Source organism: Melospiza georgiana, chromosome 9 (assembly GCF_028018845.1).
Source record: "Melospiza georgiana isolate bMelGeo1 chromosome 9, bMelGeo1.pri, whole genome shotgun sequence".
Taxonomy (NCBI): domain Eukaryota; kingdom Metazoa; phylum Chordata; class Aves; order Passeriformes; family Passerellidae; genus Melospiza; species Melospiza georgiana.
This window is the reverse complement of record NC_080438.1, coordinates 28,462,579-28,477,493: the sequence shown is the minus strand read 5'-3', so window position 1 is coordinate 28,477,493 and position 14,915 is coordinate 28,462,579. Positions and strand designations below refer to the sequence as shown.

Below are 14,915 nucleotides of genomic sequence, written 5' to 3'. Positions count from 1 at the left end.
TGATGTTTGAAGTTATTCCATGAAACAATTTCAGATGATTTCCCAAGATACAGCCAATAGCTACCAGTGAGCCTTAGCTGGGAATACAGAAACAAGTTTAAAAAAGGTAAGGTAGAGGATGAAACAGAAGCTTTTCAGCTGCTGGGTAGGGAGCACACACTCTCAGGGTTCAGTGATACCTTATCACAACAGCAAGGCATTCCCCAACCTTTGCTTAGGCCTCTGAGCTACTTTTGCCAAAATTCATAATTACACGTAGAACTGAATCATTGAAATAAGTAAAAAAAACAAAAAAAAACAAAAAAAAAAAAAAAAAAAAAAACCCCCAGGGGATTGTCTATTTTCCTTCGGCCAGATTATGTCCATGATCTAATTGAAAGCACAGCTCCACACACAGCTGGACTGGCACTAAGAGAAGCCAGGAACCTGCAGCATGAGGGCAGAAATGAACTTCCAAGAGTAGAAGAATTTTGTTATAGTGGTTTCAATGCTTTGCTTTTGTTTCCAGTAGACATAAAATAATCTGCCTTCAGGAAAGGAGAAGTGAGATAACTTCCATTTTCCAAGGGGAAAATGAGCATCCAGGCAGTCATCACAAACTTGCTGAAATGTGGGGAGTTCACAGCCCACCTTCCCCTTCTCACTGAGACACACAGAGCAAGGACATTACTTTGGCACTAAAAATCAGTTCTGATAAACATTTGTTAAGAAACAAGCCCTAAAAAGAACTTTTCTGATAACAGAACAGAGTAAGATGTGAAAACCCAGCAAAAACTGAAGAAATATAATGGAAACTCCCTTTGCTGCCAGTAAGAACAGGGTTTAGATAAGCATAAGAAGAAGGAAAAGAGATTATTTCAGGGAACAAATATCCATGGATCTTACCCAGAGGGGAAGACCCAGTCACTCTTAAGTGGAAGTATCCCCAGTCCCACCCTGTACCAGTTCCTCCAGCAAACTCAGAATTGTTACACCACAGCTCTGTTGTGCAGTGGTTGTGACAGGACACAGCACGTGCAGGGAAATGCAGCTGTTAGGATGAACTCCTCACTGCATTTCCTGCACATGAGACCTCTCTAACTTGATCCTTTTGCCTGTTTGCTCTGACACAACCACGAAGCTCTGGATCCCAAAGCTCAGCCAGGCCCAGGAGTTACTGCTCACCCAGCTGCTCCATTTCTCAGCATCCCTGGCTTGTCCCCTCTCCTGCCACCTCAGCATCTTTGTGCCTTTTCATTTGGACCTTTCTCTTTCATTTTTTAACCTCTACTTCTTCTGAGCCTTTACCAGCACGATGACACCTTCCCTGTCAGTGTTGTAATAGGCTGGAAGGCAGGAGTGATTTACACAATCACCCCTGGGCTAAGAGATAACACCTGCAAGTGGTCTGAGCTCTCATGGACAGTGCACAGAGCAGGAGAGCAGAAACCTGAGTTCATTCTGCCCCCGACACCCAGCTCAGCCTCAGGCCAGTTCCACAGCCTGATCCCAGCCCTGCTGAAGGGCTGCTGGATGTAACAGCACACGATGAGCTCCTGCATCTCTCCTCTGCTGTTGTCTCAAGGTGTCTCTAGGGTGAAAGCTTGTGAAGTGTTTTCAAAGATTTAAAGTACTACAGTTGTCATCCCACAATTCTTATTCATCCCTGATAATTTCTGCCTGTGGGAGTAGGCCCGTTGGCTCCATAGTCGTCATTATTTGTAACATTTCTTGTATTATTCACAACACATCTCCTTCTCTGACATACTTTTATTAATTTTAGAAGTGGAACATTTTTAGCAGCAAGCTTTACATATTCAACAGATGCATGATATAATTAACCAAGAAATGTCGTAAGAAACACAAAGAAAATATTCTTCTCATTATATTCAGTATTTAATTACTCCCAGTTATTCTCAAGTCAAACCTTCTGCTGCTCAGAGAGAGTTGTCACAGATCACTTACATTGTTTCATGGGGGTTGTTTTTAGTGAGCCTAAGAGCTCCTTTTCTTAGTTTGAGACTTTTAATCTATCATAATGAAAAAGGAAAATCACACCCTAGGTAAGGCTGGGGCATTAGTACTTTACGCCCAATTTTGCAAACACCCTGTAGGGATTTTTTTTAACTGCATCAAACAAAGGTTTGCAAGTCTTGTTCCATATTGAATCTACCTGATGGACATTTCAGCAGCCCCATAATGATGACAGGGTTTGCATCCTCAAAAAGTAAAGTAGGTCTAGAACAGATAAGGGTTTGGCCAAGTTTGCCAAAGTTTAATTTTCTGACTGAATGGTCCAATTGTTTTTCCTTCATTATCCTAAAAGTCGGAATTGAACAGAACAAGATGACTGGGGATAAAAGCATCATATAGTCAACCTAGGACATCTGTTCTCTCCTCTGCCATCCATTCTGTGCTGTTGTTACTACAGAATCAAGCAAATATTTTTTCCCCTAGGCAAGAGACTTACAGGACAGAGATTCCCAAGGTGATCTGTAGAGTAAATGTCTCCCCTTTTTCTATTCCAAAATGAGTGGTAATGAGCCAAAAATCTGCCACAAAGGCCACCTATAAAGACACATAAAAGTTGCTAAGACACTCTGAGTATATGGCAGACTGGAAGAAGGTTTAGTGAACCATTGCTGGCACCCATGGAATCATGGAATCCGTGATCCTATGGACCTGTGCTCCTTGGCACATGGCAGTGAATCAGTGCTAGCTTTATCGTACCTAACTTCAGCTGTCTAACATCAGAAAACTGCCCTCTCCAGATTCTCTACATGTTTTGCTGAGTATTAGGAAGTGGTATTAGGAAGCAACTTCAAAGGACAACTCATTTCAGCCCAGCAGAACAAAGCGAGGGGGATGAGTCAGCTCTCGGTGCTCGTCCCCTCTGCCAGCAGCTCAGGACTTGGGTGCCTTGTTGAATGCTTAACTTCACATGGCTGGAGCTGGGTGAAGTGAACCACACTCAGATTTGTATTCAACATCAAATCCTGCTGCTTCCCACAACCTGAATTATTTTAGTCATCAGGTGCCTTACTCACTGCCTTTTGTTTTGTTCAAGGATCATTTACGGAGTAAAAAACCTTTCCTAGAAATGAAAAGGAGAATGCTCCTTGCATTTCTAGCTTTGCTTCTGGTAGTGCTCCCTGCAGGAGGGGGAGCTGTGGGTGTGGTGGGCTCTGTGTGTGTAAGAGACGCCTGTGATGCTGCAGCCAGGGAAGGAGGAGATATTTCCAAGAGCTTCCTGGCAAGCAGTTGGTGATCCAGGCATCAGGAGAGCACAGAAAAGGGATGACTTGGCAGCCAGAGCTCTGCTGGTTGGTGCACCAGAATCAGCACTTTCTACAATGGAAGCACATTTCCCAAGCCTAGGGAATCTCAGCAGCTGCTGGGGGTGTCTGATTCCCTTACAGGCCACTGAAAATCTCCATGTTGGATTTTAAAGATGCAGCTAATGGATATCCTGGTGACTCAACATGAGTCAGTCCAATTAAGAACTGAATCAGGCCCTCCAAATATTCCCATGAAGCTCTTCCTCTGAAGACTTCAAAGTGCATTACAGAGATTCAAAGTGCCAACGAGGATAATCCAATGATGATATCAATGCTGGCATGACACAGTGCCCATGTGACCAGGGACAGGTCCATTTAGAGACACACTTACTGCACAGATTTAGCAGCCACACAGAGATTTGGACTGGAATATAATAAAGATTGCATCTTGATCAGCTTCTCTGTGGAATTCTGTAAACTAGTTGTAAAATTTTATAGAAAAAAATATTCCACTAACTATGGTACTCTGAGGGCTTTCCTACAATAAATACCTGTCCTGCCCCATTCTGGAACATAAAGTGAGCTTCACTGCTCAGCCAGATCTGTTGTGTGAACCTTAAGGCCCCTGTCCACAGCTTTCACAGGGGTTGTCTCCATACTGCAAATCCAGAAGGAGAAGGACACAGTTTGATCCATGATCTCCCAGGCTGTGTTAGAACTGTGTGTCACTGTTAGACCCTTCCTGACATGGCACTGGCCTGTCCCAGCTCTCCCAGATAATGCCTTGGAATACATCAAAGTCCAAGGACTGTTCCCTGTAGATGGGAACATGCCTGTAGATGGATGAGCCCACCTGCTTGGGATGCAGGAATGGGGGGAAAGAGCTGAATCCTGTGGATGTGAGTCACGATACACTACTGTGTGTTTGGGTTATTTTATTTTCTGACCATAGCCAGAGACCAGGGAATAAACAGCCACCCTTCCTGAGGCACTGAACTACTCTTCCTGAACAAGCTGCTCCCTGAAAAAAAGTCCTTTGGAGAGAGTGTGCAAAGAGAAAGCTGCTGGCTTTGGGCAGGCTTTGTCCCTTGCCGTGGCTGGGCTGGGGACGGCCGTCTCCCGGGCTGCCTTCCAGCTGGATTCGGCACTGACTCATTCACTGCAAAAAGCAGAAAAAGAAACAGGAAAAAACGATAGGAGGTTTCCATGGCTACTGGACTGTTTACTTTCTTCTGACTGTTATCACAAATTTTGCCATCCAAACAAGCAACAGATGTCAGAAATAATGTTTGGGTTTGGTGAGGGTTCATTTCGGATACGCCGTGGGGAAGGGTACTGACCTGGAGCCCAAGGAAGTGGCACAAGCTCATCAGTGGGCAAAACATAAAGAAAGTTCAGGCACCCAGATTCTAAACACTGGGCTTGGAGCTCTTCCTCAATGCTGTTTCCTAATTGCATTGAATTTCTAGATTGTACTTTTTTTTTTTTTTTTTTTTTGTGATGGTTGTTGACAGTAAAAGGTCAGAAGTAACCTCACATCAGGTTTTTTGGAGAAACAGCAAAAACTTTGATTTTAATATTGTAGAACAATGAAAAAAGAGCAGAAATCTAAGCCATGTAATCAGTTCTTGTTATCATTGATGCTGTAGTGCAGAACAGGTTAACCTGTATTCATTTATGATGTATTCCAGAGCAACAGGTGGAAGTACAAGTAATACTTCTTCTGTATGCCTGGTCAGCTTATCATTATTATTCAGATAACAAAATATAGCTTAAGTGGGAAAAATCTCAACAATTTTCATTAACCACTAACTGACCTTCCCCTTGCTTTCCTATGATTCTATCATCCTATTTCCCTATTTCAGCTCCCCACCCTGGTCCACTTTTTGGAGCAACACCTGGATCCCACCTTTGCTACTGAGCTTTTTTCCTTCACACCCTTCTTTCAGACGAGTTCATTTCTTTAACATACTGGCAGCATTTACTGAAAGGTTCTATAGAGAATTTCATAGCTCTGCCCAAATTTCCATCACACAGTATAAGGACTTTGCTAAACCACAGTCTCAGTGCTGTTGATTTGGTTTTCTTGTAAATCAGACTTCTTATTCACAGTATAATAGATCAAAACCCCCAGAGAGTTTCCATAGATGTCTTTGCTGGCTAAACAGGCTGCACAAACCATGAGCTACTCAACAGTTAATAATAAGCAGCTTCTTCCCCCAGCACTTTGTTTGAAAGGACTACAAGCTCTGAGTCATTGCACAGTTGATTTGAGCTTAACCCTAATAGCTCTGTTATGTCCTGGCTTATTCCTAAATCTTCTTGGGAGCAGGAGAGCGTCAACAATAAACTTGTAAGGTTTAACACTATTAACACCAGGTAAACTGCTTTATCTCAATTAAAAATACCACTAGTGTCCTTTCCACTGCATCAGGGAGCTGTAAAGTAACTCCGGAGCAAAAGCATGTGCCTGCTGGTATATGCCTGAAGAGGTTCTGGGAATTAATTCTGCTTTGCAGAACTATTCCAGTTATTCATGTGACTCAGCGGCGGAGACCGGGATCTTCCTGCACTCCGGGGTGACGTGCTGATTCAGGCTGGTTCAGCAGCCCGGCAGAGGAGGCACCTTATCAAAAGAAAAGCCCTCTTTGGGGACAGGCTCTCCCAGCAGCTGGGAAGGAAATTTCCGTTGCGCTCCCTGCGCTGCTCCGGTGGAGTGAGATTAGCGAGTTATTATTAGAGCTGGATGATTTTCTCTACTCTGGGTAAAAAGGGAATCGTTCTTTTCAACCAATAAATGATTTCTGGGTAGTGCTGCTGTGATGTGTGTCCAGACGTGATCCAGGACTGAGGGCAGTGTCACAGGAGAGCATCGCTCTGTACGTCTGCTTTCAGTCATACCTGAGGGGATTTCAGCCACACTGGGTATTCAAGTTTTATTTATAAATGTTTTAGAAAGGATTAATACCTGGCTGACTCTTGTTACACACACATTGCAGAGGGAACAGCAAATGGCAAGTCATTTATCAGTACCCCCTAAACTAATTCAGCTTGGTAGGGAATGACTGATCAAGGCATTCTGGATAGATTAACCCTTTATAAACCAATTGCAAATAGTTTCTGGGCCAACAGGCACTCATCAGCCCCATTACCTGGTTGAATGCAGGCATCTGGGATGGGAGCCTGAGCATCTCAGCCATCCAGTCCACACTATTTGTGGGCAATACAGTCAAGGCAGTGAGCTGAGTCCTCCAAAAAAAGTAAACATCCAAAGTAGGTCTGCTAAGAAATAGCCAAAATATTTTAAGTGACCAGCCCAGGATCTCACAAAACAGACTGCAGCACACCAAGACAATTCATATTTCCTAATTTCTGAGTCCACTAGACCACAGTTGCCCTATAATCACATCATGATAGGTCTGCAGTTCTGCAGAGAAGCTGTGAATGCATTTAATCAAGGGTCTTAAATCTGCCAGCTCCAGAAAAACAGACTTCCTTCAATATTGTCCACAATCCAGTATTTTTTAGGAGCAGCCAGTGTAGCCAGGTCAGCAACGTCTCAAACATTACAGTACCCAGAAGTACCTGGAGAGGAGCAGGAGTTACATCCCACACCTGTACTGTGGTTTCACAGTTCATCCTGACACAAATAACAATTACAAAGTGTTTTTGAAACGTGTTGTAGCAATTGGAATACCAAAGTATTGCTTCCTGTACTCACTGTTCCTCCACAGCCTCCCTCCCCTGACCTTACATCAGATTTTCTCTTGCAGGAGACATTATTTTATATCTGCTCTGCTGCTCACTTCTCCCACAACAAATAGTATGTGAAAAATATAGGGGAAGCAGTGGATTTAACCCTTCCGATGGATAAAGGAGTAAGTACAGCAGCATGTCATACATAAATGAATTTTTAAAATTCCATCCTGACACAGGCTCTCGATGTATCAATAGATTGGAGCAGAAGACATAATGTCAATAAAAGTGAAAACAGTGCTGTCCAAAATAGAAAAGAAAGGAGAAAAGAAATCTAAAACTATCTCAGAATGTTTTTCTTTTTCACCTTGAAGACCTGGAAGGTTTCTTCAGGACTAGTCAGACTATAACTGCTAATGTAGGTACAGCCTCTTTTAATTGCCCTCAGTCCATAAAGCTGTAAATTCTTTCCAAAAACAGGACTTCAGCATTTTTATCTACATGAGAAACTTAACCAGCAGGTACTCAGAGGCATAAATCCATGTGGTATTTGAAGGTTAAAAAACAGAGGAAATGTGCAGCCTGGGAAAACTAGGGACTTTCCATTCCCGGTGTAATGAAACGACAGATTTAAAGTGCAGAGTGAGAAAAGTCACTGAAAGGAATTAGGCTTCAAGCTTCCTGAGACATACAGGCTTTGTTTGTCAAGGCTATTGATAAATCTATCAGTCTCCCGATTACTGTCCCCTCGCCCCTTGAAAAACCCTGAAAAAGAAGAATTTGCTGCCTTAATTGGAAGGGAAAGGGTTCAGAGAATATCCACTGTAAGGTCCCTCTGAAGAAGGAAAGTCCCCGGAGGCAGAACAATAATTGGTTTTGACCTTCCGCAGTTTAAGAGGCGTCGGCAAAGCCGAGACTTAAACACGGCCTGACAACTGCGAGTTCCAATCAAACTCAGAAAGAGACGGAAATTGGATAAGCAAATTCCTTTTTTGTTCATGACCCCGGTGCCGCTCTCCTTTCCCCCTGCAGCATGACACATCAGAATCTGTGCCATAAACCAGCGGCGGGCCGGCGGGCCGGTCCGTGGCCCATGGCCGTGCCGTGTGCGGTTCCGTGTGCGGTTCCGTGTGCGGTTCCGTGTGCCGTTCCGTGTGCCGTTCTGTGGGCCCGGGCCCAGCTGGGCTGGCTGGGCCCGGCACAAAGCCCGGCTCGGAGGAAGGAAGCCCGGTGATTTCATTGCTGTTTTCAGCACGGTGTCAATTCCCTCACTCTGGCTTTGGAAGGACTCTCCACAGCAGCGCTAGGAGCCGCTTGCCAATTTAAGGAAATTTGGTTTTGAATGCAGAAGCCCACAATCCTCATTCTGTCAGAAGCTGCAGCTGACAAAATGCTTTCCTTTTTGTACATCTGAGCTCATAGAGGACACTCTTTGTCATTCCCTGCCACCGCTCCGGGAAACGTAATGTTTCCTGTGTCACCTTCCGCATGGCAAGTGCATCTTGTCTGGGTGTCCCTGCGAGCTCCTGGCAGAGCTGCAGGCATCTCTGTGCTTCCCACAGCTTGTCCCTGCCTGTGCCCGTCACCCCTGCTCTGCCTGCCACACTCCTCGAGTTATTTGTTACCTGAAAGCCCCACACAGAGCTTAAAACTCCTCCTTCTGCTTCAAGGACAACTTAAGTTAATAAAGCCTCCAAGGCCCACAGAGAAAAGTTTTCCTTACAATGGACCTGAATGCCAACATACAATTAAATGCCTTTAAAAACTAAAAGAGAAATGGCAAAGGCTCACCAAATAAAACCCCATGAACTAATGGTGAGTTTTTCCACCAGCCACTTTGAGATGGTCACCACTGAAACCTGAGCCATGTGATTTGCAGATATGACTCACAAGAGTTGGAGGTCCAAAAGCAATAAGAGCAAAGATTGGAGAGATATCAACGCCTTGGAGACAAAAATCAGTTATTTTTAGGTTCTGATGAGACAGAGGTGAAAGTGTCAGTGGTGTACAGTAAGATAAGTGTGATGTTCAGGCATTTTCACAAAGTTGAAGTAGTTTCAGTTTCTCCTGGAAAGGAGATGAAAGCTGGGAATGGCTTTGTACAGATAGAGTTACATGAGTTACGAGCAGTAGGACTGTCCCAGAGTGCCAGCTCCACGTGCTTTGACCTTTCCTCAAGTTTTGGGAAAAGTTGCTTCTCAGACATGCCTCCTTCAGCTGAACCTAAGCCCTGTTTCCATGAGCCATGGCTCTCCCAGCCTTTTTGGTGTCATGACAGCTGGCTCCTGCTGAGTATGTGGAAAGGACTCTGTCCCAGGAGGGCTGCCTGGCTCTTTTAGGCCAGGAGTGCCCGAAGATCCCGTGTGACATTCCGCGCCTGACGGCCAAGCGGAATATCCCGACAGCCTCCAAAGCCACAGAGCAGCTGCTCAGCCACGCTGGGACTGTGAGCTGGCACCTCTCAGTGACCAGGGACACTGGGCCCCAGCCGAGTCCCACCACTGGTGTTTGGAAAGGCCAGATTTGGAACATGCTTCAGAATTCCAGATCTCTGCTGTTTGATCCAAGCCTTTGCTACCAGGATGCTTCCTCACCATGAGTCCTTAGTCCCATTTTAAAAGTTTTGGTTAATTCACTTTGATTTGAGGAATTCTAGCCACAGACAGCTCCCCTTCTTGCTCCAAATTTCATTCCACAGACTTGGATTTCTATGGCTCCCTGCTCCCAGTTTTTCCTTCCTGTCCTTAGGAAGCATTACAGACTGTGAGCAGGAGAATGAATCCTTGTCTATAATGTTCAAGCTGTATGTAGACAAGGGGATTACTAAAACTGGAACAGGCTCAGCACCAGCACTTTATGTAGGACAATGTGTACCTCCTGAGCTGGGTGTCCTTGCTGAAGTGACACCTCTGCAGAGGAATGCTGACATTCCCAGGAATGTGTTGTGGTAGTGCAGAGGCTCCTGCAAAGACCCAGCAGGGCAGGTTAGCTGGGAGCACATAAAAAAAAATTATAAATAATATTCTATAAACAAAGTTTCATAAAAAGATCTAAAAATACCAAAAGGCCACTTTTTCTGTTGTTGAGATTTGTAAAGTGATTTTATTTATTTTTGTTCTGAATGGGGATGAAGCATTAGAGCCAGATAAGAAAAGAGAAAAACCTAACATTCAAACTGCAAGATGCTGTGTTCCTTTAATGCCCCAAGAAATCAAACTGTGCTGAGTTCCCATCATAGTGGCACAACCTATCCCAAATCTGTGGTCTAACCCATTATTAACTCTTTACAGTCACCATCTGATACTTGCTCAGAGCTCAGAATGGATGATCCTTGATTCCAAGAAGTCTCAATTTAAGTAGTAAGGAATACTTGCAACTTTTGTTTCTGCATTTTGTTTTTCATTTTCGTGTTTTAACTTCCTCTGCTTAACATATCCTCTTTAACTTCCTCTGCACTTCATAGTGAACCACAGGCTTCAGCCATTCATCTCAAAATGGTTCAAAACCGTTCTCCCTGATTTCAGAAGACAAAGCAGAGTGGTAGCACATTGAAGGAATTTATTTGAGCTCCCTGGGCAGGTCAGGAGCAGAAAGAGCCCAGTCTCTGCAAAGTCACAGTGACTCCTCCATCTGCTCCTATTTTCAATGCTGTGAGTCTCAAGAAGGAAAGCCCACAATGGCAGGGGTGACATTAGGGCAGGGAATGAGCCAAAACAAGTGTCCTGAAGTTACTTCCTAACACAGGAGCAGGGGAGGGTTTTCTGTCAGAATCCTTTGGCTCTCCCCATTGAGGCTACAGAGGTTCTGTTCAGAAGAGGCCAGACGAGGACCCGAGACAGACAATTTTCACATTCTGTTCAGTGCAAGGCTGCAGGAGGGGGCCCAGCAGAGCCTCCTGCATGGCAGCTCCTGTCTGAGCCCTGAGCTCTCCGTGCTCAGCTGTTGTGGGAGACACGGGATCCCCTGGGCTGCGGAGTCACGCGGGAGGCACGGCCCCTCTCCTGCCTTGGGGACACTTTGCCCCACAGATCATTTTGGGTCACCACATTTGTTTCCAAGGTCTGTTGAACCCCTCAAATGTACATTTTAAAGATCACCAAGGCAGAGGCTGCCGTGCTTTTGGTGGCATCTCTGTTGAATCACACTCTCCTTCGAGAGGGGCACCCGGCGCTCCCAGACATCCATGCTATGGGAATGACACACCAGTCACACTGCTCACACCAACTGTGGCAGTCAACTCCAGCTCAACTTTGACATTTAGTTCCTGCACAGTGACTCATGGCTGCCCATGGTGCTCCGTTTAGGGATGCAAGACTCCAAAGCCAATGCAGGAAAAAATCAGCAAGCTACAGAAATCAGAAAGAGGCATTTGCTGAAATGAGGCACCTCATAATTTTTATATATTGCAGGGAAGAAACAATAGATGAATGTAAGTGTCAGTTGCTGTCTCTTTTTGCAGTAAGAACTGGCCATTAATATTTACTTTTCACTGTGTACTTTTACCTGGTGTTCTTTTGATAAAGGGTCTACCAATCAATGGTGTCAAAACTGCTCAGTTTAATAAAACCATCAGCTCTGCCAGTTTCCAGAGTTTTAGAAAAAAATGGGACCAAAAGTTCGGAGTGCATTGAATAAAACTGTAAAGAACACCACATGCATTGCTTATCATGTTGATTCTGTTTATAATCCTTGACTGACTTACAGCTCCTGAGAGCCTGAGGTCTCCCAGGGCAGGTGGAAGGTGACAGCAATGAGCACATTCTGTTTCTGAAGGAACACTGAAGATTGTGGGAGCAGGGCTCCATTGTCATCCCAAGGAACCCACCATGGTCATCAACCACAGCTGATCCAGACACAACCAAGTCTCCTCTGCCTGTCCCTTCTAATTTTACTAGCAATGTTCTGCATCTATTTATGCAGCTGATGCAGAGAGAGCACTAGGAAAAACTGTAATTTTTAAATCCTAAATAACTTTCTATATTTGGGTGTCTAGAATTACTTCACAAATACTAATTATGAAAAACATGGTTGTATGCAAGTTAACAGCTACAGATTGTTTTCTTAGGCTGAGTGAAGGCATTCTGGAGATGAAGTAACACAATTCAGCATTTCCTTAATATCTATACAAACATATCTTAAAGGATGTGCTCTCTTTTTCAGAGGCTGAAAAGATGCTCCTTTAAAATGTTTATTTTCCCAAGGTACAATTTCCTTGTACTTCCAACATCTCTGTGAAACCATGAACCCAACATTAGAGATGGAGCTGAGCTCTGAGGTCTGTGATGACTTCATGAGCTGAAGAACAGCCCAGATTTTCCATACATTTCCACCTATGGGTATAAGATGCATTACCAAACTCCTGCAGCAGAAAATCTGTAAACAGCTAAATGAGGGCATACACACATCTGCTGCCTGGAAAATGTCCAGGGGAACATGCTCAGAAACCCAGCTCCTTTCCCTCACCTGCATCACAGAATTATTTATTTGCCTAACAGCAGTTTGAGGCAAGTAGTACATTCAAAGGTTGGTTTAAGACTTATTGACAGTGCTGGGGGGGAAGAAAATTGCAGTGGACGTCAGTAATCTGAGCATTTTTGGACCTGAGCAGTGCTCAGATTTAGGAACAGTGATGCTATTTCAAGGTTATGTTTGCTAATATTAGTAAGTAGTCAGACATACCAGAGTGTGCTTTTATTTTTGTGTTGCTATTTTTCCTTAAAGTCAAAGTTTTGATTTAAAACAAAATACAGCCATGGCAGCAGGAGTGGCAGAAGTGATAGCACATCATTCAGCCAAGTCATTTGGATTAGTGGGTTTTGGAACAAAGAGGTTTCAGTATATTTCATTTCCTTGTCTTAGATTTCTTGAGCTTGTTTCAAACCACTCAATCCTTAAAATCTCTCAAGAGTCAATGTTTCTAACCCAAGACTCACAGGAGATATTCTGAATGTGCCTAAGTGGCTTAAGATCCCGTTAGGCTAGGGATGAATTTGTACTCCCTGAAAGGTGCAAAATAAAGAAATAACTATTCTGAGTGCTTATCAATGGCTATAGATAATCATACACAGAATCCCAGACTGGTTTAGGTGGGAAGAGACCTCAAAGCTCATCACATTCCATGGGCATGGGCTCTTTCCACTATCCCAGGTTGCTCCAAGTGATGCCTCAGGTTTTAGCTTTTGTATTTTCAGATTCTGCACTGCTTTAGTGTGTAGTTCTGAGCTTCACATTCAGGGATGGTGAGCTCTGTGCACAGAGCAGGGAGACAAAACAATTCCTGCTCCAGCTGGGCACCAAGGACAAATGATCCAAATCTCAGCCCAGGAGCACAAACCCCGTGGGCTGGAGAGAGAAAAACAAGCAGGGTGGGACTGCCTGGGCTAAAGCTGGGATGGGACAATGAACTGCAAGGTGCAAATGGAGCAGAACTGATCCCAGGGACAGAGCCCGTGCCCGGCCGTGCATTTTGGGGCCATTTTGGTTCATCTTGGGTGCAGCCCTGGCTGGGCTCTGCTGCTGCCCAAGGTGCATCCATGGAGGAGATCCTGTGAATAAATCCCTGCTTTATTCTGTAATTCTGTCTAGTCTCTAGGGCAGCCTTCACAAGGCATCACAGGCCTGTCCAACCTCTCCTTGAACACTTCCAGAGATCCAGGGGCAGCCACAGCTTCTCTGGGCAACCTTTGTGTGGTATCTGCAGTCAGGGGTGACCTGCTGGTGACCAGCACACTCAGTTAACACACACTGCTCCTCACACAGATTACATCACACAATCTGCATGTTGCTCATTTGCTACCCAGCACTGGTCATTAAATAAACATTAATGTGACAGGCAGGCATCTTAACCAGGCATGCAAAAATAACACCAGGTGTAGAGAAACAACGTATTATACACATACAAGTAGGTAATACAGTCCAGGAAAGCAGCAGGTAATACTGTCCAGGTGCCCTCTGGCAATCCCTTAAAAATAACCTTTTACATCTTTCACATAAGATCCTTTCCCCACTTAATTCCATCTTATTACATTTTATAGAAAATTCAAACGATGAACCTTCAGTTTCTTCAACAAAGCATTAGTGTGGTACAGATGCTCTGATTTGGGGTCAATTTCAGTTCTTAAAAAACAAATTACTCATAGTATGTGGGAGTGAGAAGTATTACTGTTTACCTACCTAGCTGCTTTGAAACCAGCAGACTCCCCTTACTGCTGTGCTACCATTTTGCCATCATGATTGCAAGAAGATAACTGGCAAGTAATAATCTCTAAGCAACTCTGCCAAGAGGTAAAATTTACAGCTGAATATACCAGGGGCATGTACGTATGTATGTATGTATGTATGTATGTATGTATGGCAAGGCATGGGGATGTATGCAAGGCTAAGCCCTGAATTTGGAATTCTAAACCTGCACTGGTTTGTGTGAAATTCTTACTTCACTGACCTCAAATTCAGTTTTATTCCCTGGAGACTGAGCAGCTCTCACAAATGGAGTCTGTAAGGTGCTCAGCAGATTATTGAGAGGACCCAAGTCATCTCTTTAACACAGGGATATTCACCATCTAAAATCCCCATGGCCATTCTCATCCTCCAGAATTTGCTGTTAATGGCATTAAACTCCCCAAAATGTTTCTATTTTAGATCCCAAAATTAACTCAAATATAAAACTTTCCTTCAACCTAGTGCCATTATTCCAGGTTTCCATGAACAGCTGTGTGGTGAGCATGTCTGGTAGCACCCAGAGGGCTCTGTAGGGCAGGAGGAGATGTCCTGCACCCCCTGCTCCAGCTCTGCCTCCCAGAGCAGGAGCAGCAGCGTTTCCCCCTTGGTGTTTGATGCCATTCCCCTTTCCACACAGGCTGTGGAGGGAGGTGAACACTGATCCCAGGGCAGCATCTCACATTTCACTGCCTTTTAAAGCCCAGACCAACACTGTGCTGTCACTGTTCTGCCTTTAAACAAGCC

General features: G+C 44.4%; 1 protein-coding gene across 12 annotated transcripts in view; it reads right to left on the bottom strand.

Moving 5' to 3' along the window:
* Positions 1-14,915, bottom strand: part of FGGY (FGGY carbohydrate kinase domain containing) — a 283,064-nt gene that overhangs the window by 145,500 nt on the left and 122,649 nt on the right. The gene's annotated exons all lie outside the window — the stretch shown is intronic.